Raw genomic sequence first — 6,477 nt, 5'->3', positions numbered from 1 at the left:
TTATTTGCTGACTGCTCATTTTATTTAATTGACCAGTTCGTACAAAATAGAAACATTATGCAATGCAAATACTAAAAGTTTGTCCTAAAATATCTTTTCATGTCTTCTGAGCAATTTAAAATTAATAATTAGTAAAATAAATCAGATATAATAAAACAAGAATGTGAGATTTGGTAATGCAAATAAAAGCATCAAAGTGTGCACTTTAAATTAAAAACTACACTTTTTAACATGTCTAAGCTGATTAGACGGCACTGTGCAGGATATGAAAAACAATTCAGAATCATAATACAGAATGTTAAAAAAAAATCCTAAATTATATATTAACAAATGTAGGACAAATACAAGAACACAAATATACAACATCTGGAACCAGTAAAGCTTCACTCTGCTCACATGCGATTACTTTACCAAACGTATCGGGGAAATGGTTGTTTTGGAGTCAGCGGCGCCTCCAGAAACTTTTTAAGGGGGCCATCAAACCAGCCACCAGGGAGTATGGCGTCAAATTTACTCTGTTAAGCCGACTTGAAAACTTGGGCAATATGAGAGTTAAAGAATTACCAACTAATGTACTCCAGTTTATTATTTACAGGTAATATTACTGATTATTAATAAATAAATATTACATATATGTGTCTGGTTTGGCCAACAGGGGACAAGAAACTAATAGAGGGGGGCCAGTGCCACTCCTGGCCCCCCTTATTGGCCCCATTGTGTGTAAACTAAAAGGATAAGTTCAGTCAGCAGCAATGTTTGTGTCTGCATCAGTCATTATTCTGCCCTGGTTTGATAAAAGGTGAGTTCAGTGTTGTGCAAATATTTCTGATACCAAGAAAAGAGAAGTTGTTTAAACAAACCATGCATGTGATGTTGAAATTAATGTTTTGTTTTGAAGGACGGATCTGAAAACTGATCAAAAAGGCCTTCTTTTTTGAACTGATGGGGATCGGAGTCGCTGCCACACTCTCCTCACGATCTTTGCTGCTGACCTGCTGTCAGTGGTTTTACGTCAGCTGTGCCAACGTGGCCGAGATATGGAGGGGATTTAAAATATAAAGGGAGAGCAATTCACGGCAACGACCATGCCCAAGGCTCGAACTCAGACAGTTTGTTAGTTTCTGTGCTTGTTCACATGAAGAAATTGATTTTCATTCATTCGCTCCCTTGTAGATTTAACAAAACCCACAGACTGAGAGCACTGTTCTTTTTTTTAGATTATTAATCTTCTAGTAGCCCTGACACCACATCATGTTGTTTTCCTGATGGTAGACTCATGAATAAATGTTAGCCCCTTCAGGAAGTCTTTACCTGACTGGATGACCACCTAATCAAACCTCCTCTGTTAACCTCCTCAGAAATCCTTCTTTTTGTTCACACTCTGTACCGACAGTTCAAAAAAAGTTAAAAAACAAAAACAACTGGACTTCTATTCTGTAGCTGAAGACGTTTCGCTTCTCATCCGAGGAGCTTTCTCAATTCAGAAATAGAGTGTGTGGAGTTGAGCTTTTAAAGCTGAGATGTGATGTAAGCTGGATTGCTTGCAAATTGTTCTCACTCTCCTAACAATGGAGGCTCGTTAGAATCCTTGTTTGTCTGACTCACTGAGGGGCCACTCTTGTCACATGAGTGCAGGTGTTGATTGGAGTGAAACTGACTGGGGATCAGGCCTAAAGCTCCATTATATGTTTTTGAAAGCTGAAATCTGAGACCTCCTGAGACAGGAGGTGGCACAGGACTTGTGTGGCACATGTGTAGTATCAGATCATTAAATAAGTAAACAAGTGTTGTTGTTTTTTTTTGTTTTCAGGATTTATGCAAAAATAGGTTTAAAGTTTAGGAAGGACTATGAGCTGTGATTCATATTATTGTACTTTCACCACTGATCCATGAGGTGGCAGCTCTGCTCGTCTTTGGATTGACCGTGTTGGACTCCCTAACATCTGCCTCAGTTTTTTAATCCTGCCCCATCCTGCACGGATCGATTCTTCGACCCACAAACAAAGATCAGCTGAAGTTTCTCAACAGACCGAAAGGACCGGACTTCAGTTCGACTGACGCCGCTCCTTTTCCCCGTTTCACTCCCGACTACAGGCAGGAAAAAGAGACTTCGGTGAGGGCCTTCTCCACTCTCCATGAGCTTGTCGGGAGGATAACAGCTTATTTCCCTCCGAACATCTCAGGGAGCATCCCAGATGATGGGAAACCAGCCGGATGAAAAGCCGGCTGCGCGACACGAACACTCCTCGGTGTGCTCCGGCACGCCGAAGCAAAATACACCCTGCTGACTCAGATCTCATTAGGATGCACAGAAGGGAGCAGCTGAATGAATTTTCAAGCCCACAAAAAAAGGGGGACAAAAATAGACCAAAGAAATAATATGAAAAGTACTTGTTTTTGCCAGCAAGACAGTAAATCAGTCGAGTTCAGCTTCTGCAGTCTGAGGCACATATTTCTTAAAAAATTAAAAGTAAAAAGATAAAAGTGAAATGTATTCTGTGCAATTATCTTTCAGTCTTCCAATGAGTTGTGAAGTATGATTAATTCATCTGACACCATTCCCCAGCGCTGCAGTGGCCCAGCTTCCTGCTTCTGCAGCTGCAGAGAATAAAATAGGTCATAATTAGTTATTTTTTCTCGGTTTTTGGGCTGGAGCTGCCTCTTGATCCTTGCTCCCTTACAGAAACCCCCACAGAAGTCTGCCTTGTTCTGTTTGAATAATGCAGACGTTTGAAACTGTCCCGAGGAACATTCTGAGATCTGACGGAATCCGGGGATCTCAGCAGCATCTTTCGGCGCTAAGCAGGTGCCTGCACCCGCTGGCCTTTTCCATTCGCTGTGCTGCTGCATGTTCAGGGTGAGCTGGACTGTACTCTGTGAACGGGTTTCCTTGAGTAAACAGATGTCTCTGCAGGGCAGCCTCACTTTGCAGGAAACCATACAGAGAGTACAAAAAGAAAAGAAGCAGGATCCAAACTTTCAGACCACACACTTTTTTGCTTTTCTTCCCAGAACTACTTGCACCTTCATGCCCAAAGTCCCAGATGAACCAAACTAAATAAGATGAGCGTCGGCTGCGTGTGTGTTGATACTGTCTGACAAAAACAAACCTCACCAACCAAGTCCAAATGATTTAAAAAAGCAAAGTGACATTGCTTGAAGGATAGCCCATCACACTGCAGGCCAGAGACCTGATGGGGATCACTCTCAGCCACTGCCACTGTAGAAATAACAGAGTTACAGCCGCGTTTGCTGAGGTCAGTCAGCCGTGGCGGTCATCTTGAATCAGGTTGACTCCAAAAGTTAATCAGTTGTAACCATCCAGTAATCCAGTAAAACTCGTCATGGAACAGTATTTTGCAAAACAGATGCAGTTACACTACTGCCCACCGAAGTGTTGCACATGGACAAGTTTAGAACCATACATGGGAAACGGTAATTGCAAAAATGAAAAAAAAAAAAACAGGGAACGTCATAACTCAGTCAAGTTTAAACGGCGACGAATAAAAGTATCTTTTTAAAGAACACCGAGGCAGCTGAGCGTTGGTGACGTCCTCCTGATGAGAGACGGCTACAGAGTGTCCAACAGAAGTCCGACCTCCAGCCTGCTCCCCTGACACGCCAGGGTACCTTCACGCGCCAAACCCTTTAATATAATCACAAAACGACTGAACTAGAGATTCAACGTCAAACGCCTAGCCGTTGGTTTGTGATTTTAGTGGGGTTTTTTTAATCACACGATTGAAACAAGTCTCTCTTCAGAATGAGACCTGGTGTCTCAGGATTACCATCCATCCGTTTTCAGATGCCGAGCTCCAGCCGCCACGGGGTGAGAGGGCGAGGCAGACCCCGGACAGGTCGCCGCCGAGGTCAAATATTTGCTGCGAACAAGACGTCTTCCTCCTGTGTTAACACCAGAGACAGTAAGTTGCTCGCGATTCTTTTCGTCCTTTGTCCTAACACAGGCGATAATTTGCACGACGAGCTCGGGTCAGACGTGTAGTTCAGCCTTTCTCCGCGACCATCAGCAGGTTTGACCCTGTTGTTGGAAACCTTCAGATGCTTCTGCTGCAGAGACACACCACCTTCTTCATCCATCAGGCCGCCTGTTTCCAGCAGACGGTAAAATATGCTGCTGCTGTGTGTCGGAGCCGTCTGCAGGATGTTTGTGCATCTGGACCCCCCCATCCCTCTGTCTCCCTCTTGTTTCTGTCAGCCGTAATAGAATCAGGTGCTGCTGAGGCCGCGAGACAAGGTCAGCGGCATCATTTCTCAGCGCCAGAGGGAGCCATTTGTCAGAAGCACTTATGATTTAAACCTTCGCCGGCAATAAATAACAGAGTGACTCAGTTGGCTACCGGTCGCTGCGTCGGGGTTAAAGTACCTATAAATTGTGAGCATTCCTCTCCGCCCAACACACACACACACACTTATTTTACTCAACAGACACTTCAACCTGCTTGCTGCTGTGTTTCCGACTTGGCTGCAGCTGTTGAGTTAAGACGAGCCACTTTCAGGGAGCATCGAGGATTCATTAAAGCTGTAGCCCCCCCGGGAAAATTAATGCCCGGGGCCGGGGCCCCAGAGACGGACCGGCCGCCATGCCTCTGCAGAAACGAGCCCCCACCGTGGAAACAAACTAATTTACAGCGTCACGACGTTTATAGTGATGGTGAAAAACGCGGACTGTCTGCGACAACATCTGCGCCGTAAACAAGAGAGCGGTGACGTCGGGAGGAACAGAGACACGTTTTAAATCACACGTCGACTTTAATGTACAGACACACACACACACACACTGAGCAGCAGCTAATATACGCCTGCTGACATAAACAAAAACAAAAATGTTAAGCACCAAGATGGAGTGCAGGGGCTGGAATGACACCACACGTGTTTGAGAGGTCACGTGACTGGAGCGAACCGATGACAAACAGGAGAAGAGATGGACGCCAGGAGCGGTCAGCGGGGCCTGGACTCATGTGGGGATTTGGAGATGTTTCCTCTCCAGCAGCAGATCACAGCTCAGGTGTAAGTGGCTGACCGTAAGTCAGACTAAAACCTGTCCTGCTTTAAGTTCGGATTCCCCAAATTATTTCTAATTGATAAATGGCTCAACAACGAGAGAGAAGGAGATTTTATTACTTTCACCCCCTCAGTATTTGGCAGCGTTGCCTTTAAACTGTGATTTGGGTCAGATGTTTTGGGGATTCTTCTACAAACTTTTCACAATAATTTACTCGGCCGTCTACTGAGGATCGTTGTCCTTTAGCAGCTTTAACTTCCTGTCTGATGATGAGATGTTGCTTCAGTGTCGTCACATCATCTTGTTTCCTCATGAGGCCATTAAAAGTCCTCCACACCATGAAGCTGCCTCCCCCGTGCTTCACGGTTGGGATGGCGTTCTCAGACCTACGAGCCTTTTTCCTCCGGATGTAACAGTGATCATTACGGCCCAACATTTCAGTTTTAGTTTCATCTTTGATTCACACATTTCACACCGGTTCCTCTCAGGAACACAGAACCCGTCTCCTTCCTGAGCTCTGTGATGGCAGCACGTTCCTGTGGTGTTTGGACTTGTGTTTAATTGAACCTTCAGAGATCTGGAAACTGTTTTTAAAGATGAACCAGATTTAGAGGTCGACAGTTCTCTTCCTGACATCTTGACTGATTTAGTTTGATTTTTCCCATGATGTCAAACAAAGAAGCAGAGAGTTTGAGGTGTTTTCAAATAAACCCACAGGTGAGCCTCCAATTAACTCAGATGTTGTCAACTAACCAATCAGCATCTGCTAAAACCCATGGCATCAATATCTGGGCTTTCCCAACCAGTTTAAAGGCAAAGTGATCTTTTAATGTGTGTAAATTTGTGACTTTAAAGTAATAATTAATTTTATTCTATTATCAGTCTGATTTAATGTCAATGAAAAAAATAGGTGTCTTCTTATACAATGTATGTAAATATATATATATATTTTTTGTTTGTTTTAGCTCTAATTAATGCTCAAAAAAGAAAGCCCGTGTAACACCACGACTGGGTATAAAAGAGGAGGTGGGACTTAAAGCCCCACGTTGTCAGTGCACAGACTCTGGTTCCAAAAATCCAACATGGCAGCTCCCATAAAACATGGCTTCACTTTCCAACAACGTGAAAAGGTGAGGACACTTAGGTGTTTATGGTGGGTGCCCTCAGATACCCATTGGTTCCAGCGTCGAGACAATGTGACACCGGTACGCCTCACTGTTTGGTGCTCTGGCAACTACCTGATAACACCCTCACTTAACTCGTGACGCCACCACTTGTTTCCTCTCTGGTGCCCTGGTCTGGATGTGCCAAGTCTTTGCAATATAAATCATTTACAGACCCATAACTGGTCGTCTGAATTGGACCATTTTTTTCTGGGTGTTTAACCTTCAACCTGTCAGTGAGTTCCCATTACAGATACGATCAAAATAAAAAAATGACAAGATGAACAGCTG

This window comes from Kryptolebias marmoratus, linkage group LG3 (assembly GCF_001649575.2).
Source record: "Kryptolebias marmoratus isolate JLee-2015 linkage group LG3, ASM164957v2, whole genome shotgun sequence".
Lineage (NCBI taxonomy): Eukaryota > Metazoa > Chordata > Actinopteri > Cyprinodontiformes > Rivulidae > Kryptolebias > Kryptolebias marmoratus.
The sequence above is the reverse complement of the archived record's forward strand: the minus strand, read 5'-3'. Positions refer to the sequence as shown.